At 44.7% G+C, this 26142-nt stretch overlaps 1 protein-coding gene across 4 annotated transcripts in view; it reads left to right on the top strand.

Moving 5' to 3' along the window:
• Nucleotides 1-13747: 13747 nt before the first annotated feature.
• The window catches only part of robo1 (roundabout, axon guidance receptor, homolog 1 (Drosophila)), a 247561-nt gene continuing 235166 nt past the window's right edge, over nt 13748-26142 (top strand). For 3 of the 4 annotated variants that reach the window (XM_086080351.1, XM_086080347.1, XM_086080346.1), the window contains exon 1: nt 13749-14089. The gene's annotated coding sequence lies outside the window, so the exon portion shown is untranslated. Of the gene's footprint in view, nt 14090-26142 lie in introns of all 4 variants that reach the window. The other variant, XM_086080348.1, reaches the window with a different exon arrangement.

Raw genomic sequence — 26142 nt, 5'->3', positions numbered from 1 at the left:
AAACTCAATTTGATCAACAGCGTCGTCTATTGTGCGCTGATATGATCATGCGGCAAAATAAAATATGAGAGCAGTCGGGAGAAAAAGATGCAGCAATTAGTTTTCTTTTTCTTTTCTTTTCGTAACCCTTCCTCCCTCTTGCATTGCCATTTATTATTCCCCCCCCCCCCCTCCTCGCCCGACGTGTTAAGCTCAGCCTTCAGTGTGAGGATTTGTCCACAGCGCGGATAAAGAAGCGGACATGATGAGTTCACTGGAGGGAAAGGAAATATTCCGTTAGCATCTCACTTCTGCCAATCTGACATCGTTTGTCTTTTTGTTGTCTTTTTGTTGTCTTTTTGTTGTCTTTTTGTTGTCTTCTGCTGTTTTCAGGCCTTCAAAGTTGCGAATCCGTCACGACAGTAGAAAACTGTTTTTTTAATTTGACTTAATAATGATAAAAAAATTCTAATCATGTAAATAAGCTTAACTCCTCTTCATTATGTTTTAGAAAATCATTAAAAAAAAATTATAATTTTAAAATCATTTTTGAAAATAATTTTAAATTTTTCTAAAAATAATTTCATTAAATCAAATCACTTTTTTATAACAACGTGATATTTATTTTGAATAATTCCATTTAATCATAATATTTTATACTGTAACTCATTTCTATGTAATGTCTCGTATGAAGAGGTTGATTTAATATGATTTAAATTGGAAACCTTTCAATAAAAAGAGAATAAAACATGCAATAAAATAACGTCTCAATTCTGCCTTAAGTCCGAACGATTTAGAATGAAATATTGCATTCGTGTCCTCCCCCCGTTCGGCGTGCAACCTTTTCCATCCGAGCGTCAAAGCAGCTTGAAATGTCAGCGCTGAATCCGTCTGCCAATATTGGGGGGCACTTTTGATGCCCCCCCGGCTCTCTGCGTCCATTCGGGACCCAAAGTCTCGCTGGCGCGTCCCGCTGTGGGGGAGCAGAGTCTCTTTTTTTCTTTCCTTTTTTTTTATAGCGCGGACGGGGGGCAGCCAGATGAGACCCCATCTGGACAGAGAGCCGCTTCCTGCCAACTCTCGACCCCCCCTGGTGATTTGAAAAGGGGAGGGGGGGAGGGGGGCGCCCCTCTCATCAGCGGCCGTCAAAGGGTACCCGTGGATACCCCCCCACCCCCCCCCCCCACCGCAAACCCCCTCCGCTGGCGGCCCCTCACCTCATTATCGAGCAAAAGGGGGCCAAGTGGGGAGCCCCCCCTTCAGGCGAGCGTGTGTACTGCCGCTTTACATTCTGTCCGCAAGCGTGAGGACTTTTTTTGCATATTCGAACCTTCCGCGCTCTTCACTTTGCGCGCACGCGATATCTTCCGAGAACATCCTCCAAATGTGCTGCCGACGATGAACTGCAGTTCTTTTCAAAATGTCCGACATGATGATTAATCCTTCATCCATGTTTGGGAGGAAAAGAAAGTGCTTGCGTTGGTGTTTTGACGCCACCAAATTTGTATAAAAACAAAGACGCACGCGCGGGAAACAGACGCGAGCGTTTCTCACCTGAAAAGTGCTCCAACGAGAGGTCGATTACAATTGTCATCGTAATTAATTGCACGATTAATCGCATATTAATCACACATTTTATATGGTTGCATTTTTTAGTTATTGAAGCAACTTGTGAAATTCTGCACATTTTTAAAATCGTAAAATACAATTTGACGCCGTTCTTCACAAACGTATGCAGCCACATTTTGATTGATTCCTGCTCAATTGTGTTATCGTGCCTCCTTTTTCCCCGACGTTGGATGCTTTTATTTTGTTAAGTTGTCGGCTGCGCGGCGACGGCGCTTTCCTGCGAGCAAACACGTCCACACTTTCACTTGAACCCTTGCGAGCTATTTTGCGGAGTTGCTGAATAAAATGGCGCGCCGCAGAAGGTCCGAGGAACGCGCGCATCCGTCGTCGTGCAAAAGAAGTTGACTAGCATTAGCCTTTAGTCCGCTAGCTTCATGCTAATGCTAACACTTAATGGTCAATGCAAATGTTTCGATAATGGCCGTTCCATTTGTTGACTCCTTCTTCCTGTCGAGTGCCGCGGCCCCTCACTGAAGAGGGCGGGGGGGGGGGGGGGGGGTGCTGCGCTGCCGACTGATTGTTCAAAAACATTTGCTTTGTCTGACGTGCGCTCATGGAGGCTAATTAGCTCACTTGAAAGTGTGTTTATCAAGGCAGACCGGTGCCCCCCCCCCCCCCCCCACACACACGCCCCACACCTTTTCATTTATTTATTTAAATACAACTGAAATGGCGTGCTGAGGTGGTGTTTATCGAGGTCCGCCATTTAAACTGAAGCGTGTCGTCGCTAAACTGGAAAGTGGAAAGACGTGCCGTGCGTGCAAAATGCAAAATACGTCCAAAATCGCTGCCGTTGCGGAGATCAGCGTTGTTACAGTTCATTTGAGTTCGTTTTGATGTCATATGGAGTTTTGCTTTTTAAATGTCATTCGTTTTCAGGGCGGTTCTGCTACTTTTGATGAGTTAAAAAAAATTTTTTTTTTAAACGTAGTTTTAGTTTCAGTATTAGTTTGATTTTTTTTTTTTTTTTTTTTTTTTGAAGGTGTATAACACATTTCTTACCTAACGTTGCATTTGGGCCGAGTTAAGCAGGCGAGTCCAAAAGTGAAATTGTGGCCTCGGAGCGACGCCTTCTGAAAGCGCTTTTCTATTGGCTGCTGCTCGATGACATCACTTCTGCGTGATACGCTTCAAAAATAAATGTATAAAATATGGAAATAAACAATTCAAATCATCCCCAAAGGCTCGTGCATTAAATGAATGACCAAAGACTAAAACCAAGGACATTTTAGTTTCAGTTAGTTTTGTTTCCTAAAAAGCATTTTCATTTTATTTCGTTCACAAAATTGCTTCGGAATTTCACTTTGACTTTTTTCATTGGTTTTCGGGGGAATAAAATAAGCACGTGGAAGAAACCACCACCTTGACGGCGTACGTGCGCAAGAAAAAAAGTGACAAACAGCCAAAAAGCGCGCAACTCCTCCTCAGCCAAAGTTCGAAGCAACGAGCAGCCGAAAGGTCTCGTCAGACCGCCGCGATTGATTCTCTCATTGATTAAGAGACGCGCGTCCCCGAAACTGTTGTCCATCTCGCCGTATTGTTTGATGGCGCGTTTTTGGTGGAGGGTCGTTACTCATGCCAGGAGAGAAATCAATGTGATGGAGAGAGAGAGAGAGAGAGAGAGAAAAAAAAAAGAAAGGTAGAATCAATAGAGGAGCGAGAGAAGTCGGCTTGTTGCAGAAGAAGACGCACGCTAATCCCGCGTCGAGCTCATCGGAAATGCTGAAATTGCGCATCGGTGGCGAGCGAAGGTTGCGTTCGAGCGCCTCGCGATGTTCACGCACGCACGCACGCACGGAAAAGACCTTTCGCTAATCTACCGCTCGGGATCGACTTCCGCGATGCGAAAGCGAGCTGCAGTGGACTCGCGCCAATAGCGAGGCAGAACTCTCTGAGGCCAGCTGGCAGCCATCTTGCGTTGCCACCGTTACACCGACAACTTCTCTCGGCCAATCGGGGTCCCGTTACGTCACGCCGGTTCCAGTCATGGCGACCATTCCAGTCGCATCCCATCAAGTCAAGTCACCTTTTTTCCGTATGATGAATTCAAGTTCCGCGCTTGACCCGTGTTTTCGTGCGTTTGGGTCCTCCGACCCGCGACCCGCGACCAGTTGGCAAAATGTGTTTTCAACGCGACATGAAAAAAGTTGCCAACTTCGTTCCAGGCCGGCGGATTCCCGCCGCATAATCAGCGTTTCTTGATGGAGGCTAAGCGCCGAACGTGTGGCCGGCGCCAATCCGAGGGATCGAAGTGGCGGCCGGCGGGCGTTTATCAGCGCCGCCATCACTTGTGAAAGAAACTGCCGCCCTTTGATGGAGTGAAGATGAACGGCGAGGATAAGAAATGGTTATTGATCGGCCGGCGGCGGCCGTGGCGCTGAGTGCGCCACCGCGTCGGACCGCGTCTGACCGCGTCTGATGGCGGTCTTCGGGGGCGGGCCAAAAGATTGGCGACCAGTTGCAAACAGGATCTGGTTTTGGACTCGCTTTTGTTTTTTTCATGTCATGGTTCGCTGCTGAGAAATGAACCGCAACTCCATTTTGGGATGTTTAAATTAGGACAAAAAAAGGAATCATCTCATCGGTTTTCCTTTTCGAGCCCGATATCGATCCGTAAAACCGTGCATCGAATATTTTAACATCTCTTTTCCCCATAAATCCAGAAGAAAATAGAATCTTAAAGGCCAATTTTGTTAACATCTTCCTGTTTTCTTGAAATGGATTTAAAAGTATTTTCTTACTTTTATGAAAGAACTGACTTCTTATTGCACTTCAAGACAATTCCGAATCTTTTTCATTTATATTTACAATTATTGAATTAGCATGATGAAAACTTTTAAATGTTTGTGGAACACTTAAGTGATTATAACACGCGTTTAAAAGACCATAATAATATAACCAGTATTTTAAATTTGGAATTTAATGTTTGTGGAATTTTCATCATGTCCTCGATATTTAAAAAATAATTGATGTTCCATAAAGAATCAATATCGGATTGAAGTGAAGTGAATCGAATCAAATAAGACAAAATCGAATTGAACTGAATTCGAATCGATGGAGGAAATTTCAAACGATACCCGGCCCTATATTTTAAAAACAGACGTGAAAAGCGAGAGATGAATCGTCAACAGTCCAGAAAGTGACTTTCAGAAATTGACGTTAATTATGTGTAAGAAAAATAATAACACAGACTGTCAGTAAATCCAATTATAAAAAGCCAATCAAGCTGCAAACTCCGCAGTGAGCATCGTTGACCTCCTTGTTAACAACATCCGACCAAGCCAGCAAAACAAAACCGCACAAAAAAAAAAAAACATTGCGCTTCATACGTCACGATTGCAACTCGTCAATTTATTGTGTTTTTCTCTTTCGGTGTGAGGCTAATTAATCACGTTTGCGTCATAACATCACGTTTTACGATCGTTCAATAAACTCAATAAACGGGCGCCATGGGAGGCGTGCGTGCGTGCGTACGTGCGTGCGCGCGTGTGTGCTGCTGTTATAATGAGTCTCCGCGTTGCTGTTCACGCGCGTCCCCAGGCGAGCGCACGCACACGCGCACGCACACGCGCACGTGCACGCGCACTCGCACGTGCGCGCTATAAACAAGCCCCAATAAAAGGATGCGCTTGCTGAGGTGGAAGGGGGCGGGGCCTCCTCGTGTCTGGAGGAGCAGAGCCATTAAAATGATGCATGACGCCCCCCCCCTCCCCCCCTCCCTAATTGGAACACGCCGATGTGTTTAATAGCACGCATCAGATGCCTAATTAGACGTCAATTGAGCTTCCCGCCGCCTTCCGCGGTTTGACATCCAAAGTGGGAGCATAAAAAAGATTCCATTCAAAGGGTTTCGTTGCAGGAAAACACTTTTTTAAAAGGAGGTTGGGAACTTTTTTTCTAGGGACCGATTATAGGCTGGGTCGCCAATATTCAGCATTTGGGCGAATATCGGCGTCGGCCATTTTGAAGAATCCTGCGCCCGATAATAGATCAATGGAAAAAAGTGTTCACTTCAGGCTACTAATGATTTTAACAACTTCTGTTTTTGTTTGAAATCAAAACTAAGAGAAGTCAAATTTTGATACTTCAGATGTTTTGAAAACTTGATTTAAAAACAATAGGGAGCTATTTACTGAAGTTTTTATTTAACTTTTGAGATCCCTGAACTTTTTGTTACATTTTTAAAACAAAGATGTCTACTGACCTTTTTTTCCTCTTTTTTTTTAAAACTCCAATAATTAACGAATCCTAAACGTTGTTTAATAAAAATATTCTTAAAAATTAAAAAAAAATGAAGAGCTGCAGTTTGTATTTTTTCAAACTTTGATGCCAATAGTTTCTTTTTTAGAAAATGAATATTGGCACCAAATATCGGTTATCGGCGTCCTTGACTACTAATAATCGGAATCGGACATGAAAAAAAACCCATATCGAACTATTACCAAATTGACCCCATTTGCTGATGCCGTATTACGAATGTGCAGGAGGCTACTGCAGTTGTAAGTTGTAATATCACCATTCACCACTAGATGTCAAGCGCGTCTTCGTTGCACTCACACCATGTCTTACGCTGCATTCGAGGAACGATTTTAAACAGATTAACACTTTAATTGAGTTATTTGCCAAATGTTCACGTGATTTGGAATGACTACAACAAACAATTGAGCAGAATCGGCCATCTTTGTTGCTACGCCGCTCCAGTCGAAAATGACGGGTCCAAGTGGTTCTTGTCAGAACACGCATTTATTGCAGTGAAGCAGGCCTTGAGGACCGTACAAAATACAGAAAACAGCATATAAAAAAAGCGAAATAACACAAAATAATTGTCAAAAATGATCCATAATGGATTATGCAGATTTTGTCATTGTGGAGTGTAATAATTGAAATTGAAATTGAATTTCAATTAATTGCAGAAGAAGTAAGAAGAAGACATGTTGCCAAAGTTTTAGCATTAGCACCCCCCCCCCCCCCCCGCCCCCAAAGTCCCAAACAGCTCTTTCCGCATTCCCCCCCCCCGCGCATCGTCCCGACGACGTTGCTTATCTATATGCAAATGCGGCCGGGCCGCGCGTCTCATTTGCCGATTTCCTCTTTCTCCGTCTGCTCATTACAAGATCTCGCAGCCGCGCAAACGCCTCCTGCGGATCCAGATAAGACCATCAGGATGGAGGAGGCGTTCTCTTTTTCTTCCCGCGCGCCGACCTGAAAAAAAAAAAAAAAAAAGAAAAAAAAGAAGGGAAGAGGGTTATCTGGAAAAGAGCGAGCCCGCCTGCGAGCCGTTCATCACGTCGGCCCGCCGCGAATCTTCGATCTCGGCGTAAAAATTAGCATAACGCGGCCGTAGAAAGATGTTTTCTTTAAATGCACGTCGGGAAATTGTCGTACAAGTGAAAATGTCAGCGGCGATCAGTCGGAAGGGAAGAAAATGGCGGCGGCGGCCATTGATGAGGAGGAGGTTGGCGCGGCGCGATGCCGGCGCCAACAGATGCCGGCAGTCCCGCGCTGGGCGCCTTCCAGTCTTTGTTTGCTACCTTCGGGCGTCGTCATTTGTCCGACTTTTGCAGACCTTCCTTCCTCTGTGCCCTTTTCAAGCGTTTGTGCGACATCCTTTCATTTTCAGGCTTTTGGGGTCAACTGCTGTCCGTCGCGGTCTCGTCTTCTTTCGGGTTTCATCACGTCTCGTTCCGTCCCTTTTCAGGCCTTGTAAGGCAAACTGATGTCGGATCCACACGCGCTTTTGTCCTTTTTTCTTCACTTACTCGGTGCTCCTTTTTCAGGCTTTCGTTGGGCTGCGCGCGACTCCGCCACGGCCTCGCACCGTCGGCCGTGTTGAGTCATCGCTGTCAACGGGTTTCTATTTCCACTTTGACGAATGGATCGTCTCGCCAGATCGAAGGTTCGCCGGCGGGTTTTTGTTGTGATCTCAGCAGGCCGCCCGACCGCGAATCATCGGCGGGCCTCAAATAGCTCGGCGCTTTATTGACGGCCTCCCGCGCGCGTGACCCCGAGCTTCTGTTTTTCACGCGGCCGCGGCAAAAGTATTTAATCAAGGAGCGAACCCGGAGGAGACGTTCGCGAGCGCGCAAAGCTCACGATCAATCCCAGCGGAAACGAAACACGAAGCATGCGTTCGACTTGGGAGCAATCAAATGTGACGCTTGAACGGAGCTGATGAAATACGAGCGCCGGCCTTTAAGACGCGCCTCACTTAGTGCATCATTTGAATTATTCAAGGAGGCGCCCATTCGGCTCGGAACGTTGATGACAATCATTTTCCTGCCGTTGAACTCATTCACTGGCAGCCATTTTGACTGAAGCAACCTCCTTCGCTCCCGGCTGTTTGGCTGGATTTGGACTGATTTCGCAAGGCCCGCAGAATATTCTGTTCTAAAAAAAGTACATTTGTGTCTGTTTCCATTTTGCAGCAATTAGCATAGACTGTAGCTAAGTTTCATCGTTATTCACAAATCAGTTTAAAACAGTGAGTCAATGAGCTTTGTTGCTACATGGCCCTGGTTGATCTCTTTTGCTCTGCTGCCACCTGCTGGCCGTTTGTGCAATAACTACCATTTCGTCAATCGTTCTCTGCAGTTGAGAGGCTGCATCAAAGCCTTCTGTTTGCTCTTGATTAAAAATTGAAAACAAAAACGTATAAACACGTCTTTGGGACACTTACCTTACAACATTTAAACTAGACCGTATTCATACGTATTTGGGAGCAACTGAGTTAAAGTTAGCAAACCATCTAGCAATATAAAAAAAAAATTGTGTTTTTGGGTTTGGGTTGTTCAGACATGCCTTATGGTTGACATAGCAACCAAAAAGGAGTTCTGCTTCACGGTGATTTGCTCAGAGAAGGCGGGACTTGCTGTACAATACTTCCGGCTGATTGGACGACGCGGCATCAATTATAGTTTTAGAATTTTCATTTGAGTTTATTTTGTTTAGTTTTTATTAGTTTTAGCTATTTAAAAAAAACGTAGTTAGTTAGTTTGCTTTTAGTTAGTTTCAGTATTAGTTTTCTTTTTCTTTTTGTGTGTGTGTCTTACTTGTGCGCAGGGGTGGCAAACCCAGGTCCAGAAAGTAAAAACCCTGCCACAGTTTGGCTTTAGCCATTGATGCTATCTAGCTAGCTTCTTTGCAGGTAAACGGGCACCATGGGAGCTAGCCAGGGAGCTAGTTAGCTAGCTTGCTAGCACCTGGGATCGATATCATGCTCGAAAAGGAAAATCGATTTGATATCGATGATTGGAACTCAGCCCTTTTGCTTCTTTTGCTTCTTTTTCAATATTCTGGACCAACTGGCTACTTTGTAATTCCCCATCCATGTTTAAAGGCCTTAAATCGCACTTTGAGGTCTTCTCATTATATAAAAAAAAAGAGATAAATATAACTTTGCCTTTGTTTATTTCATCAAACCCTTTTGCCAATAATAAAAAAAAAACATTCAACTCAAAATGTCAAATACAGCCGTTTAGATTTTCAATTCATTAATACCTTATTATTATTTCAATTAAAAGTTGTGTTCCTAAATTCTAAACGGCCATGTTAGACATTTTGAGTAGATTTTTTTTAATGGGCAAAAGCGTTTTACAAAATAAATAAGACACACTACGATTTATTATTATTATTATTATTTTTTGCTGATCAAAAAACGATCCAATCCGTGACTCAAACCCGTGAATCCGAACTGTGGCTTTTGTGACCCGTTGCACCGCGAGCGACAGCGGCTGTCGTTTTAATCCCGAAATCTCGAAAAGTGTCTGCTCTGCACCTCAAGAAGGAAACGGGTTCCGGCATCCACTCGTTAAATCGCATCGGCAAGCAACGTCCGGTCGACGAGGGCGCTTCTGTTCGCATTTGCATGCGTGTGACCTGCTGGTGACACGCACACGCATGTTTGCCCCCCCCCCCCCCCCCACTCCAACCCCGGCCTCTTTGCAAACAAATGGAATCAGCGTCCGCACTCAAGGACGCCGATGCAACGCCAGCCGGCGCCGACGGAAAGAAGATGCGCCGTCTGGCAGATAAGACGTCGTCAACAAACGTCGCTCGGCACCTGCGCCGGTCGCACCTCCTTCCCGCCCGCCCAACGAGATAGCGGCAGAAATCCAAATGCTAATTATCCGCCTCCCGATTCCACCTGGGATTCGTCGGCGCCGTCGGCAAACAAAACGACCCGCGTGCAAAATTCAGGCCAGCAAAACGTGAGTGACGTTTTTTTTCAAGGCCGATTCCGACGATACGGATTATTAGTCAAGTCGACCGATCGGCAATATTTCAAGCCGGAAATCATTTGTAGAAGAGAAAACTTTTCAAAAAAGAACCACAAAACTTAGTATTTTAATTTCAAACCTATAAAGAATTGACAGCATTGTTTAAAAATGATAACAACAATTTCAGGTAGCTTCAAAGGTCATTAGCTTGCGTTAAGCTAAATGATCAATTTAGCAAGTAAATAATTCCCGACACGAAAGAACGACCTCACGACCTTCAGTTTGGGAAACTGCAAAAACATCCTTTTTATTTTACTCTTCCAAGTGTACATTTTTACTCTATTAAGAGTGAGACCAAATAGACTCCGATTTAAATGAAAATGTACTCTACAGAATTTTACTGTGTAACGTTTTCTACTGTTAAAAATAAATACATTTTATTTTATTATTTTAATAATAAATCAATAAAAAATAAAAATAAAATAAAATTTCAACATCATTTATTTTCTTTTTTTTTTTATTATAAATAAATTCATAACTGAAAAGTTCCCTGCATCTCACTGAGCGACAAATGCGCGTGTCTATATGATACATATTCTAATAAAGCCTATTTATTTGAAATGCATCATTTTCAGGTTGATGTATTTTGTAAAACTACTTGAAAAAAAAAATACATTTTTGGGACGTCTGCATTCATTTCCATTCCAAAAACAAATATATTTATTGTGTATAAGTAACCTGATTATTATGCAATTCAAACAAGATACCTTATGCATTTCAAATAAATGCTCTCATTATTATTAATTTAGAGTAATGACACTTTATTGATACTAAATACATAAACCTGAGGATTCTGCATTTCAAATAAATTGGCTTTATTGGACTAATATCATAAAAGGTTTATGGGGTAACTTTTGTGTTCAAATGATCTTAAAAATAAATAAATAAGGGAATTTGTCATGTAAAAAAAAAAAGACATAAATCTTAAGTTAAGCTTGAAATATTCCTGTGAGTGGCTAAGCACCTTTATTTCGTGACTCCTCCCCCCAAGCAACGCTTCAGCCCTCGCTTAACGAGAAGAGACCACCGTTGATTGCAAGCCCGGGAAGAAAAGCGAGCGGGACTTCATTTCATTGGGACTTCATCGGCCGAGGCCAGCGGCGCCGCCCGCTTATTTCTCACGCGGATTACATTTGACATATTCGGAGTCCGCTTGGGAGCTCACAGGACCGACTTTTCTACGGGCTGCGACGGGCCAGTCGCAATATTTTACCTCAAAAAGTGTCTTGACTCGAATGGACGTACGGTATGACGGCGAGGACGCAACGCTTGCCGCATGCATGGCGACCATCATGGCGACCATCATGGCGGCCATCTTGGCGACCATCTTGGCGACCATCTTGGCGACCATCTTGGCGACCATCTTGGCGACCATCATGGCGACCATCTTGGCGTCCATCTTGGCGACCATCATGGCGACCATCTTGGCGACCATCTTGGCGACCATCTTGGCGACCATCATGGCGACCATCTTGGCGTCCATCTTGGCGACCATCATGGCGACCATCTTGGCGACCATCTTGGCGACCATCTTGGCGACCATCATGGCTTTTGTTTCCTGACCATCTGTTGTTGATCAACTCCTTCCAAGTGTTCCTGCAAGGTATCGTAACCCCCCCCAAAAAAGCAGACCTTCACTTTTTTTTTAATCAGGCGTGTGTGAAGCGTATGTCGCAGTGCAGACAACAGCTTGCGAACGGAACGGAAAGAAATAAAATCAAAGCTGCGGGCGGCGATTAACGGACCCTCGCACCGCCATGCTCGGCGGGGGAGCACCAAAAATCCGGAGGACTTGCATCTATACACTTCTGACAGCAGGGGGCGCCTAAAATGTCTTCATTGCTGTAACTTTATCAAACAAACATTTGGTCAAGCTTTTGAGGAAGCGATTTTGGGGGGACGACAAACGTCCACTTTGCGCAACGACGAAAATTCAAATTCCTTCACGATTTAACGTCGTCTATCCGTCTCGGACGCATGCTTCAAATTTGCTCGGAATCAGACGTTTTTCTTTGAGAGAAAGTGACCCTAACACGATTATCAAACCATAATGACAGGCAGTCTGTTTTTAGGGGCGTGGTTTAAAAAATAATAATTGTGGGCTTGCTCATGAATATGGGCTTGGACGAGATACGTTTCTAACTTCCTCTTACCCCTTTTGAACACATCAACTTTTTTTTCTTCCTATTCTTTTTTCTTTTTACTTCAACTGTGTTTTGTGTTTTCTTCATGTTTATATGTTCAATTAAAAAAAACATAAATAAGCTCAGCTAATTTTTGCTCAGTGGAATTGTTTTTACAAATTTGCTCAACAAACAAGCAAAGGCTGCGAGGGAGTTAGCTAGCCTGCCACAGTTTGGCTTTAGCCCCTCGTGCTAGCTAGCTAGGTCGCTAGCTAGCTCCTCGGGTGCTTGTTTACCCGCAAGGGAGCTAGCTAGCGAGCTAGCACGAGGGGCTAAAGACAAACTGTGGCAGGGTTTTTACTTTCTCAACCTGGATTTGCCACCTCTGTTCATCCAAACGAGTAAGTCCGTGTTTCTGGCGTGTACCGACAAGAACCACACTTCTGGAGCGAGTAGGAAACCGACTACTTTATTTAGCGACATGAATATAATATATTTCATTGACGGTTTAAAGTTAGAAGCGGAAATGACGCGTGTTTCTGCCATGACGTCGTCCGTGCTTTACATCGGGTTATTCCAAACGCCGCGTGAGTCAACTTGCGCATGTCAACTTATTCCGATTGTTCCAGAAACCCGAATTCTGACCCTAACCCGAATATCGCCCGCAAGTAAACGTAGTCGTTGTTAGCTCGAACTTGATGACATATGATTGTTGTTGACACTTAGCTTGTAGCCTTGCTATACAATATAAGCTACTTTGGATTTGAGTCACTTTCGATTAACTTAATTCAGGTGACTATTGAATGTATTAAGTTGAATGAACTCATAATTAATTAATTAAACTTAATATATTGACTTTGGACTAACTTAACTCAATCGTGTGTTACCAATTAACCTTTTTTTTTTAAGTTGGTCAACAATTCTCTTTTTGGGATGATAAATGTGATCACTCGCGTTAGCACACCCCGCAGTAGAGGGGGCGTGGTGAGCAGTGGCTCAGCTTCACGCATGAGCCGGGACACAACCCCCACCCAAAAAACAGCAGCAGGTGAAAACGCTGTTTGAATTGGCAGAAAAAATGACTTCAGGCGTCGACCCGTCATTAAAGAATCATTTGTATTTGCATGCGCGGGAATTGACGTGTTGCATCACGCGCGTCAATCCATTCGCGTGCTTCCATTCCGAAGCCAGCCGTTCTGCTCCGTTCTGGGATTTCTCATCGACTTCCATGAGGACGAGTGAATGCTGAAGATTTGCTGTTGCATTTGAAATCCATTTTCAAAGCCATCAAATTCAAAATCAACAATAAGACAAGCAGTACATTGTCGAACCTCTTGGATGTTTTTCTCTTATGATGCTTCATTTGTCCAAAGATGGTTGACCTTTTTTGGTGTCAAATGTCTATTTTATTTTATTTTATTTTTTCTAGTATTGTACTAATGAAGAAAGATTTTGTCAGGTAACTCTTGATGTTGTGTCAATAAAAGCCTAGTTAAATTTTTTTTTTTTTTTTTTATCAAGGTATTCATTTAAAATATGAACTTGTTACTGCTGAAAATGGCTAAATGAAGTATCGCTTTCATGATGCATGTATCGTGTTTTGCGGTTGCGCAATCTTCTTCGTAGGCTCGGTGCCGGTGTTGGCCGCTTTAGGACCCAGCAGGAAGGATGCTGACGCTTCTTCTCGCTTCAGCTTCAGCTTCAGCTTCTGCTTCTGCTTCTGTCTGTCAGACGCACAGCCCGGGATACCCACTCCTTCCTCCATCCTCCTCCTCCTCCTCCTCCTCCTCCTCCTCCTCCTCCTCCTCCTCCTCCGCCTCCTCCTCCTCCTCCTCCTCCTTTTCATTGGACTTCACCTCCCTGCAAGGATATACGGCCACGCAACCGCGGAGCGCGCGCGGGGACACACGAGGACCACATCGGGAAGATTGCGCAACATCGTCCGTCCTCGTCCTCCAAACCAGCCGCTTTCCCTTTTTTTGTGCTCTTTGGGGGGTGCGAGCATGCGCGAAGACGAGCACAAAAGTTTGCCGGCTATGGATGAGCCGGCTTTGTGAACGAGGCCGACGCGCATGTGGAGAGGTGAGTCGCGTGCATGCGGGAAAAGGGGGGTGGGGTGCGGGGGGGGGGGGGGGGGGGGGCTGTCTTTTTACGCACTGGAAAAGGAAAAAAGAACGCGCGCGTTTTCCGAACACATGTCGCACTTCTATGCGGATGTTTATCCTTGTTCTCGTTGACAGACGGACGCGTTTGACTGACAGGTCGCTCTCGCCGTGACGCGGAAACTTTGCCACGCGCGTGCACGAATACACACGCAAAAAAGAGGAGACTTTGCGGATGTCTGCTGGCGTTTGGCGTCACTACTTTCGCACTGGATTGAACACTCGCAGATGTGGCGCATATTCGGACCCTCGAATGCTGGGCTGGCAAATTTTGCTTTCTGTCACGGCTCTTGTGTTTCTCCTCACACGGTTGCTATGACGCGAAGTCATATTGTAGCTACAGGCAATATTATTATTTTTGAATTCCTGGAAAATGGTGTCGAGCAAATATTTAAGGGTTCGACTGAGGTTCATTTCATGTCAAGGAGAGACTTTGTGAAAATTATTTTTCTTTTTAATATCAATGAAAGCGATCAATCAATGAAAAAACTAAAACAAGCCAAGCTTTTATCTATAGTGCTGTTTTGAGTTACAAGTGACCCGACTTGTGAGTGTTTGAAGATACAAGCCGTCATTCAGCTGATGGTCTGCTTTGACTTCCAAGCGCACACATAAAAAAAAACGACGCTGCCTTTGCGGAGACTCGGCGCTTTTTAGAAGGTAGCTTTCCACGCTCAAGTAAAAAAATATGTATGCTAACATTGCGGGGTAGCAATAAATAGCCATCAGCTTGATAGTTCGCCTTTCCACACTGACCCGACCAGACAGGCAACATTCAAAATTCTTGTTTCCGAATGCTTGTGAATGCATCGCGGGAAGGGAGGGATGGGGGGGGGGGGGGGGGGGGGGCAGCCGTTTTGTACGTACAATAATGGAAACAATGTCATTCAGTCCAACTGTGATATGCGCTTGGCCTCATGAGAAATGTGGTTCTTTCCGGGGAAAACAATTCCGCTTTTGTCCAAAGGTGCCGCCATAATCAACAAAATCCAAATGCTGCTTTGTTCTGCTTTAAGAGTGTTCCGCTAGTTTAATGCCAACATATAACGGAAAAACGTCATGGAAATGCTCACGGTCGTGTCGATTTTGTCAGTTTTAGAAGCAATGAATCTTTGAAGGCAAGCAGTGAACAGTTGTTCATTGTGTCTGCATGACTGTGTTATACTGCCCCCGGGTGGCCGAGGCGGGTACACCAGGAGCAGTACCATTTAGTTGCAGCATTAAATCAATAAAGTACAATATTAGCGATTTCCTTACGTACATACTTTTTTTCTGGGCATTTCTTTATTAGTCATTCTTTTGTCTGTTTTGGATGCAAAACAAACGGAATTAATTGTTCCCCTCTTCCAGAAATGGACTCTATTTTTTGATTGACTTTACCATGTCCAAATCTTTGAATTGGATTCAACAGATTGGATGGAGTCGGTGCAATTGTAAATCCCCAAAACTCGATTCCACAGGAGAATTTGTGGAAATGGGAAAAAAAATGGCACTTAAGTGAACCCGGGTTCCGGTCACACCTCGCTGCCCGGTCGCTCGTCTGGCTAAAGCTCTCTAATCCGGAGAGCGGCTGTGCTGATGCGCCTTCACGGCACATTTGGACACGGGCGGAGAGGAAGGGGGTATTATGGGATGCTTATCGGCAAAAACTCACAAGTTTGTGTGTGGTAGCCTCAAGGCGGAACATTAATAGATTTCCATCTAACAGGATTAGTGAATATTTGGGTACAAAAAAAATTTAAATAGGGCAGCAGGCAGACGCTGAGTAAGACATGAATACCAACGTCGATCTTCCTCAAGGGCTCGACTCAAATTCCAAGTCTGTAAGCCTCCTGTTACATTTGTTTGAAGAAATAGCAATATTGTTGCTGGGTCAAATTGACCCGGGCAATGCCTGATTATCAAACGTGTTGGAAACCAAAACATTTGGCGTATCCTGCTCACAAACAATACACAACTTGATTTGACCCCTCTGTTTATGGCTATTGCTCAGGAATAACAATAAAGCTCTTGGGTCAATTTGACCCGCAGCGTGTTGGAAATCAAAACATGTTGTGTGATCATGCTCATGCACAGCATGAACGTTTTTTTTGGACCCTCCTGTTCGTTTTGATTCTCAGACAGCATTAATGTTCTTGGGTCAAATTGACCCGGGTATTGTTTGATTATCCAAAAGTGTAATTATTCTCACTATCAATGAAAAAAATTAATTTGGATCTCCCATTCCGCTCGTTTCACAGGAAACAGCAATAATGTTCCCGGGTCAGTTTGACCCGGGATCTGTTTAAGTGTTGAGAGCATCTTGTGTAATACTATAGACATAAATGTATTTCTTCAACTTTAAGCCACAAAATAAGAGGATGTTTATTGGCAAAGATAAGCGAAAAATCACTGCTGCTTTCATTCCCTTCGCACAAAACCCGCGCGGCAGCAACAGCACCTTGTCAAGACTGAGAATGAAGTCACTCAAAATGTCCAAACGCCCGCAGGCTGCCGGCGATTGATTCCTCTTTCATTGTTTCTATCGCTGTCCTGCCACCGTCTTTGATTGAAAAGCCGAGCGCCGGCCCGCCCATTCGTCGGCCGCCGCCCCCCCCCCCCCCCCACGGACCCCCCGGGCCCCCGACTGCGAGGTCGGGGAGCATCCCGCCGCCGGCTTGTCGCCATCATTCCCGCATGACACGCTATTATTACGGTGCGGAAACGGCGTGTCAGTCACCCGCGCCGGCGAGTCAATTAGACACGTCTGCGGGGACTCGGCAGACGTGTTTCCTGGCAGGTAGACACGGCCTGGAAGCGGATTAGCATGTGTAACTGCGACTTTCAATTCCCGCTGAGAGAATGACGTGACACAGTCGCACTGTGACGACACGCGTGCGGGAAGACGGAGCTCTCCGCTAGTAAACAAACAAACCCATCGTGTTAATGCTCGTCTCTCAGCATTTAAGGAGAGAGTTAAATAAAAGAGAGACGCGCTTGAATCCTGTCCTGCCGCGTCTGGTTCAGGCAGACGACAGAAAACATCAAATTGAAACTATTCGTAGCTCGCCTTTGACCCAGCCTCATTTCAAGCACTTACTGTAAAGTATACAATGCAGAATCATCGGATTTTTTTTTTCATGTATCATTATTTTACGAAGGCAGGCAAATAAAGGTATTTTGTTCTAGTGTAGTTGCCGTAGTTAGCCATCCAAGATGGCCGATCTTCCGCGCATGCGCGTCACAGATCGTGCAGGCGTCACAGACAACGCCTTGACAAAGTACACGAGCACCATGGGAGCTAACTACGGAGCTAGCTAGCTAGCATCAGGGGCTAAAGCCAAACTGTGGCAGGGTTTTCACTTTCTGAACCTGGATTTGCCATCTCTAGCTAGCTCCCATGGTGCTCGTTTACCTGCTAGGGAGCTAGCCAGCTAGCTAATATCAGGGGCTAAAGCCCAACTGTGGCAGGGTTTTTACTTTCAGGTGCTAGCTAGCTAGCTCCCTAGCAGGTAAACGAGCACCGTGGGAGCTAGCTAGCATCAGGAGCTAAAGCCAAACTGTGGCAGGGTTTTTACTTTCTGGACCTGGATTTGCCACCTCTGCTGATAGGACAAAATCCCTGACCGTATACAGGAAGAAAACGAGTACGGTATTCCACTTTTGAGTTTACGCCCTCTGGTGGAGAAGATAATTACAATGTGACAAGTTACCTGTGTGACAACAAGCCCCAACCTCCCCTATTCCTTAACTTGAGAAAAGAACAGCATGACTTTTCCACATCAGCGCGTCGCCCCAATTGTTTCTGCTCTCCAATTTGAATGTCAATTTGTCACGCGGCACAACGCGCACCGAGGACCGCCGCTGCGAGACGAGCGTTAGCCAGAACTGGCACGCGGCGCGTCAGATGCCGGGAAAGTAAAGTCGGCCATCAAAAGACAGCGGCTTCATACTTCTCGGGGAAGTTCCTCAAGGAGATGCGGTGTTGCGTCATTCACGGAGTGCTGCGCTTGAGGCGAAGACGAAGTACTTGCAGGATCACATGCTGTGAAATTCTTGAAGATGCCGTTTTTTTTATTTATTGAGAATTGAGGTCGTTTCTTGGCGTTGGAGCAGAAACAACCGAGCGAAAGAATCACGGCTTGAGTGCAGTTCAGGTTTATTTGCATTTGAGTCTTTGTTTTTCAACGTTAATCGTATATTAATATTTGCCTTCCAATTGACGTGGAATTCTGCTCACGTGTTCATCATGACCGGATGCACAAAAATCAATACAGAAACTTTTGTGATTTGAAGGCGTCGTTTTTCGGGTGCAAATTCCTCTCACGCAATCGCCACCGAACGCGAGCCTGGCCTTAAAACGTGGCCGTTTTCATGACAGGATGCGGAAGCGGCTTGGCTTGCATTTACTGTAACTTGCCTTACTGGTATTTACTGCGGCTGAGCCTCTATGTGATAGATGCTCCCGCCCCCTTTTTCTGGCGCTTTGTTTGGCACACCTGCTGTCGGCAGCCTCGGGCGACTCGCACCAGTTGATAAACTAAACTCCTCCAGAGACCATCAGCAACCACAGCATGGAGCTGCCTTACTTACTGCATTGAAATTGTCCATTGTTTATAATAAATGGGCTTTTTTTTTTCCATGGCAAATTTTTCCCTGTAACACATTGTAAAAGAAATGCTCGCAAAATTAGCATTTGAGCTTTCTTGTAAAAAGTACTTTTTGAGCGTTTGAGGAGCAAAACGAAGAAAAACACAACATGGGCTTGTTAAGGCATGAAATTGTAAACTGTATGAACATCACGCATGCATTATTGAATGAGTCTCATAACGTCCACTTTTTATTTATTTATGTATTTTTACGTCCACTTCACTGCTAGGAGAGGCGCTAGTTAGCCATGCTTGTTCGACACCCTGAATGAGTAAAGTCAGCTTTCCAACAAAACAATTATGTCCAACTTTTGCACTACGAGAGCGCTCGTTAGCTTATATATAAGCTTTTAAGCGGGAGAAATGTTGAGTTTGCACAATGTTAAAGTCGGCCTGGGCAGCGAGCGAGCTAGCTTTTGTCAGCTTCATGCTTTTGAAGGGACGCTTTTCAGCAAAGGCATCTAGTTAGCCTTCTTAGCTAGTTAGCTGAGAGCAAAGTAGCAACGGGCAACGGGGCGTCCCCAAGCACATCATGAGTAGCCTATCCGGGAAAGAGCTCATTAGGATTGGGGCATTGAGATTTCCTAGGAATGTTGTAGACAGGGTTGGGAGGGTTACTTTTCAAATGTATTCCGTTACAGTTACAAGTCACCTGCTTATAAAATAAAAAATTAAAAAAAAAATTAAAAAAAGAAAGAAAGAAAATAAATAAATAAAGAAATTAAAAAAAACAAGTCACCTGCTAAAAAAATGTACTTAGTATCGTAATCCAAGTACCATAGTATTAAAGTAATGTAATGTGATTACTTTGGGTTACTTTTGGATTACTCCAATACTGAGTATGCTCATGAGGACAAAATAAAAATAAGTATCACCACAATATATATTCTATACAATGTGCCCCTGCTATTTGCGGCTGATAGGGACCCGGGCAACTTATTTGTTTTCTTCCTGGTTCAGTTGTTGAGAAAACCTCAACATATGTGATCGGCGCCTTCACATAAATGAATCACCGTAATGATTAATAACAGATCGTCAATTCTAGCAAAAAGTGTGATTTCAGAAGTGTGTATCAAACTGGCAGCATTCGTCATTATCCAAGAAGTAGCTCTGTTTCAAAAAGATTGCGCCAGCTTCAATGTTAGCCAAGGGAGCTAATTAGCCTGGGGAGCTAGTTAGCGTGTGTCATTGTCGTTTCGGAGGTCGCCTGTGGAGCCGGTCGCTCTCAAATTTATGGTCAGGGGTGTTTTATAGTCAAGGGAGATCTTTAGCCCGGTGAGCTTGTTAGCCTCGAGGGCTAGCTGGCCGGTGTCACTTTCATGTTTAGTCGGTAGCTCGCTCGCCGAAGGAGATACGGGCGTCAGCCTCTCCGGATATTTGACCAGATGACTCATTCAAGTTTGGTTTAGAATGTTCAAAAGAAAAAAATGCCACCAACCATACACGAGGACATAAAAGGATGTTTTTTAAGACCATCAATTAAAGTCTATTGTTAGCATTTTGGCCTTTATGCTCAAGCTAAAAGAACTTTCAACACTATGTACATTTGTTTAGTCGGGAAAAGATTTGTATTATCCATCCATTTTCCAAACTGCTTACATTATCTTCACTACATTTTTTTTTTTATCATCTATGTATATTCTCAGGTCGGAGGCAAATATTGAGCTGAGCTTTCCATTCCAAACTTTTTATTTGTCGCTCCGCTTGCAAGTGAAGCCTCTCACTTTCAGTGACAAGATATTTGTTCTCGATTATTTTGTGTTTCTTCTGGCTGCTTGCATTATTTAGCAGCTTTTAAATTCCTAACACAGCTTGCATCCCGGCGGGGGAACTTGAGGCATTGACTTGTTTACCCGCTGGTGTTTTTCATCCTTATTTTATTAATTGATTTTTTTTGAAGATTCTCTCTTTGGTCCTTTCCGAAACCGTCGTGTTTATTCGCAGGCCGTGCCTTCGTACACCTTTTTGATGCCCCCCCGCTGTACCTGACACATTTCTTGGCGCTACATGTAGGCTGCGTCAAGGAAACGTACGTCAAGGTCATCGTCACCCGCTTTCAGATGTGATATTAGCATTCTGTCTGGCGAGGCGTCAAGTTTGTGCATGCTCAGCTGTGCGCTTTGATGTCCGATATTCACCGGCGGAGATAAAACACCATTTTTCCTTATTAAAAAACTAAATCATCTTTTTTTTCCTTTACTTTTTTGGGAAGCGGAGGTGAGGCTGGAACGAATTAATGACATTTCCATTCATTTCACTAGGGAAAGATGATTTGAATACAAGTGTTTTGAGTTAAGAGTGTGTGTTATACTCGTATGTCAAGGCACTAGATAGTGTAGTGATGTAGTATAAATTGAGGGTTGCAGTGTTACAGACACAATCTTGGAAAGCATGCGCGGTGTTTGTGTGCGCTCTCACTCAAAATCAACGCGTGTGCGTGTGAGAGAGACTTTGCTTGATGATGGTGGACATTGTGTGTCCCCTTTAATTACCTGCAGGTACAAATTGTTATTCATGCCGGGGGGGAGTTGTGGTCCTCCATAGATTTCCCCTCAACCACACCCCCTTCTTCCCCGAGCCCCCCCCCCCACACCCCCCAGCATTGATGTGCTAGCAAAAAGCAGATGTTACCGTCATGATGTCTGCAGTGTTTGCGCTGATCTCACTTCGGTTTTTGTTTTGGTTTGGTTTTTACAGCCAGAGGGTATGCGTAAGATTTTTAGACCTTAAGATGAACAAGGGAAGGCTTGCAGGAGTTAACGCCTCAAATTTAGGTGTCAATTTTGGGTTTCAAGATGGAGTCGGCGATTCTTATTAGGGTTTAGAATTTGGGTTTCAAACCAGTGTTAGGGTTTCAAAGACTGGGTTAGTTTCAAATGAAGACTGGCAGAGGTGGCAAATCCAGGTCCAGAAAGTAAAAACCCTGCCACAGTTTGGCTTTAGCCCCAGGTGCTAGCTAGCTAGCTAGCTCCCTAGCAGGTTAATGCAGCACCATGGCAGCTAGGTGGCGCTATACACCATAGAGCTGTGATCCACCAGTAATTTAAAAGAAGAAGAAGAAGAAGACCAGGAAGTGACTGCGCCGTGTGATGAGTTTGCTTTTGAAAATCTTGATAAACCGTATCGTTTCTTTGCTGTTTTCCATCTTTTTTAATTCCAAAAAGATTTCTATTTTGTCCCCCCCCCCCCCCCCCCAAAAATACCTTACTTTATCGTCCGACATTGCTTTGGGACTATAAACGTAGGGGAGAGTGGGGTAAGTAGTGGCAATTTTTTGTTAAACTAAAATATGTTCATATCGTTTAGGATGTTGCGCATCGGTGGGAGCAATCACGTTGGATCCTCAATAAACGGTTTGAGAAATATAGCTTTAGAAAATAAAAAGTGGTTTTGTGGCACAACTTTTGGGGTAGGTTGAGCCATTCGTCCGAATTCAGTGGGGTAAATTGTGCCATTAATAACTAAAGACCATTTAAGTCTCACAAACGATAATTCTATATAACAGGAAGACGAATTCAATACAGAACTTCTTCTTTCATTCTTTTCTTTTTGCTGTTCAGCCTTTTTTTATCTTCTCTTTCTTTGTGAGCCTTCGCTACAGTTTACAACAACAATGAAGTCATATCGAGTAAATAATCTAATTTGGGGGAAGTTGCGCGATTGGCACAAATGACCCCAAGCCCACCATTTTGAAAAAATGCATCGCCCAGCTGTTTTGAGCCCGCATCATGCTAACGATGTAGCACGAAAACATGTGCGAACTGTTTTCAAAGTTGTGTGTGTTCAAACACAGCCATCAAAAAAACCTTACTTAAATTTGTATTTTCCTTTTTTTGATACGCTTCAAAATCCACCCCCTCTCAGCATCAATTATTTTTGTTGCCAATTTTGGGCCCTTTTTCACATTTCTCGCGTTTCCATTCAGTTTTATTTTCGCATTTCTTGAAAATGCGAATAAAAATGGCTGGATGGAACCCCAACTAGTTTCCATCAATTCCCTTCTGTGTCCACGGAAAAGCCCTCAAAACAACACCTGGCCCCTCCCAAAGAGCTATAATATCCTCATCGCCCCATTGGACCCCGTGTCCCGTGGGAGTGGCCTCACCGTGTGATTGACAGCTGGACAAACACGGCTGCACCCTGGTTTGTCGTGTTACCTCGCCCGCCCGCCCGCCCGCCCGCCGCCATATTTGCAATATTTCCATCTCACGCTCCATTGAGCTTCTTTAATGTACTGCCACGTGTACATAGCCCTGTGTGTGTGTGTGTGTGTGTGTGTGTGTGTGTGTGTGTGTGTGTGTGTGTGTGTGTGTGTGTGTGTGTGCGTGTGTGCGTGTGTGTGTGTGTGTGACTGCAGTGTAAGTAAGACTGATGAGTGTGTCAAGGTTGCCCCCCCTCTCTTCTAAACCCCCCCCCCCCACCCCCACTGTGTTTGCACATTAGAATGACCTCAAGCAGTTTTGGGGGATCAGCAGCCGGCGGTGCTGGTGGCCGCACTCGAACCCTTTTTTCATGCCCAAGTCTAGCACAAAGCTCTGCCTAAGTGCACGCATGGGTGCACTTTTTTCTTTTGGTATTTTGCTTGTCTAGCACAGATAAAAAAGTTGTTGTTTTTTTTACGCTGGGATGGCATGCAGTCGACTCCCTGGCCAATCGAAGCGGCTCCCCTCATTCCCACTAACATCTCAATGGTGGAAAGTGCACTCGCTGGGGTGCGCGCGTGAGGTAAGCACACGCAATGTGTGTTTCTGCAGGAAATCGGCGAAAACTCCCCTTGTGGATGATGCAGTTGGGCAACATTTTGACGCGAACGTGCGTGCTGCGTTGCCACTGGAATTAAGTAAGACCAGGTCAAAAATCGCGCGTTAAAAAAATGAGTGGCGTTCAAGGAAGTTTAAATGAACTCAAAACTAACGCACTCATTTCGACACCCCTCATTTATATATCTCTTTATTTTTTGTGCGTCTGCTGCACGCCTGGCCGATCTCTCAATTTGGTGACAGAAAGTGGATTCGATTTTATGATTTTTGGATTTGTTGGGGTCTGGATGTTTCTTGGGCTGGGGAGGAGTTCTGGTGGGGGGTGTCTGGTCGGTGCTGGATTTCACCTTCCTTGGTTTTCTTTGGTCCTTCCTCGGGTCTCCTGGTGTTCGGTTTAGGTGAACGCTATGAGATTTTTTCTAATAGGTTTTCTGGTGAGCTAACAAATACACGCACGCACGCACGCACGCACGCACGCACGCACATACACATACTCACCCACACACACACAAAAAAAAATAAAAAAAATAAATAAATAATAAAGAGCAATGATGATGACATTTCCGAATGAACAATACTGAGCTCTTTAAGAAAGAAGAAAAGAAAAAGAAAAAAAGAAAAAAAAAGAAAGTAGATTCGATTTGAGACTCGCAAAAGCACGTCTAAGTGGTGGTGCAAGGCCATTTTGGTGGATTTATAGGTGTAAAATATGCTTCATTGTGTTCCATGCAACTCATCTCGTGCATGTGTGTGCGCACGTGCATGTGTGTGCGCACGTGCATGTGCGTGTTTAGCGCAGCGTGTTTGCGTGCCGGTGTAACGAACGTATCGTCTCCAGACGCTCGCTGGCAACAAACGAGTGAAGCAAATCTGCCGCGCGATTACGTGAATATCGCGCCCTCGTCTGTGCTCGGCGCCACCACGCTCCAGCTAAAGTGTTGCAGGTGGATCAGGCAAGGGCCAATTTACGGCGCTAAACAAACAATGCGGCGGATGGCGGCCTCCGGTAATTGCCAATTTGACTTTCCTGCTCGCGCTTGAGGGGAGGACGCGTCAGGAAATAACACGTTTGGCGTGGGAGGAACGTCAGCCGGCGGCGTTTTGAAACGCAAAAGCAACCAATTGTTGCAACGCAATCACAGTCGCTCGGCGCTCTCATCAAACGATCCTCTTCAGACCAGATTGGGGAGCTGGTCCCATCTCATGCAAATGAGACGCTGCTCACCCCGCCCCCCTCTACTGCGGGGTGAGCCGTCTTCATTTTCAGGCAAACAATGGTTTTCCCATCGCCCGCCATTGTCACTTCTCCTGTCTTTGTCTTTTTATTTACCTGCAAAGCCACGTTTGTTCTGATGATTGCAAGAAAGTGTGCGTCTTCTTGGCTGATTCTTCTTCTACGCTTTCTGTTAACGCCCTGTGGCTGCGCTACAGCGCCACTCCAGACTTGGCATATGCATTACAGCCGTGAAACGTCCTCAGCGTCTTCTTTTGGACACACGCAAGTCTTGAAATGCTTCCGTGTGTACGAGATTTGTTTGTTTGTTTGCTTCCGTCTGGACGGGGTCTAAAACTGAGTTGGGTTTCAAGGCAAGGGTAGGGTTTTTAAGTTTGGGATTCAAACTTGGCGTTCCGCTTTTTAAAATGAGGGTTTCAAGCCAAAGTTAGGGTTTTGGTTTCTAATAATAGTTCGGGTTCAACATGGTATTTGAAGCTAATGTTAGGGTTTAAAGTTCTGGTTTCAAGATCAGGGTTATGATTTTAAGTTAGGGTTCAAAGGCAGAGTTATTGTTTCATTGCAGTGTTTCAAGAAAGAAAGAGGAATTGTTTTTATTTGTCAAACAATTGGTGTTTGTAGATCTCACTCTGCCTCATCTGTCCTTCCTTCCTTCCTTTAGTCTTTCCTGTGGTCTCTTGAGGTCTCTCTAATCTGTTGGAATTTTAGATGTTTCTGGGGTTGGTGAAAGATTCACATTTTGTAGGTGGTGTTTGGTTGGTGCTAGATTTCACTTTGTTTCATATTTCTTTTCTTTGATCCTTCCTCTGGTCGGTCTCCTGACAACTCTGGCGGGACTCTGAAGGATCTGGTTAAGGTGAAGGGTCTGGGATTTATGACAGGTTTCAGGCGAATTAAAGAGCACAAACTCACACGCAAAAAGAAAAAGAAAAAAGAGAGCGATGATGAAGACATTTTGATTCGAGATGGCTGCTGAAAGAAAAATGCTTTGAAAAACAATTGTTTGGGTTTTAAATTTGTGTTTGGGACAAAAAAGATGAAATCATTTAGTTTTTGTTTTTGTCCTGGCTCATGCAAATGAGCCGCTACTCACCCCGCCCCCTCTACTGCGTGGTGTGCCAAAGTAGGCGGAATGTCAGCGTATATTTTTGTGTGGCATGTAAGCAGATGATTGTCAAACGTGGCACGATGAGACAAAAAGTGCGGAACCTGCTGCCCAATCACGACTCCTGAAACTCGCCGGCGACATTCGCTCCGCGCAGACAAATATTGAAACGTGAACCGGCTTTCATTTTCCCTTTTCCGATTCAAAAGTCACTTTTGCATCTGTGCCATTTAATTGTTGCGAAAG

This window comes from Leptonotus elevatus, chromosome 7 (assembly GCF_054856555.1).
Source record: "Leptonotus elevatus isolate MCC_2025b chromosome 7, RoL_Lele_1.0, whole genome shotgun sequence".
NCBI lineage: Eukaryota > Metazoa > Chordata > Actinopteri > Syngnathiformes > Syngnathidae > Leptonotus > Leptonotus elevatus.
This window is presented reverse-complemented; position numbering and strand designations above follow the sequence as displayed.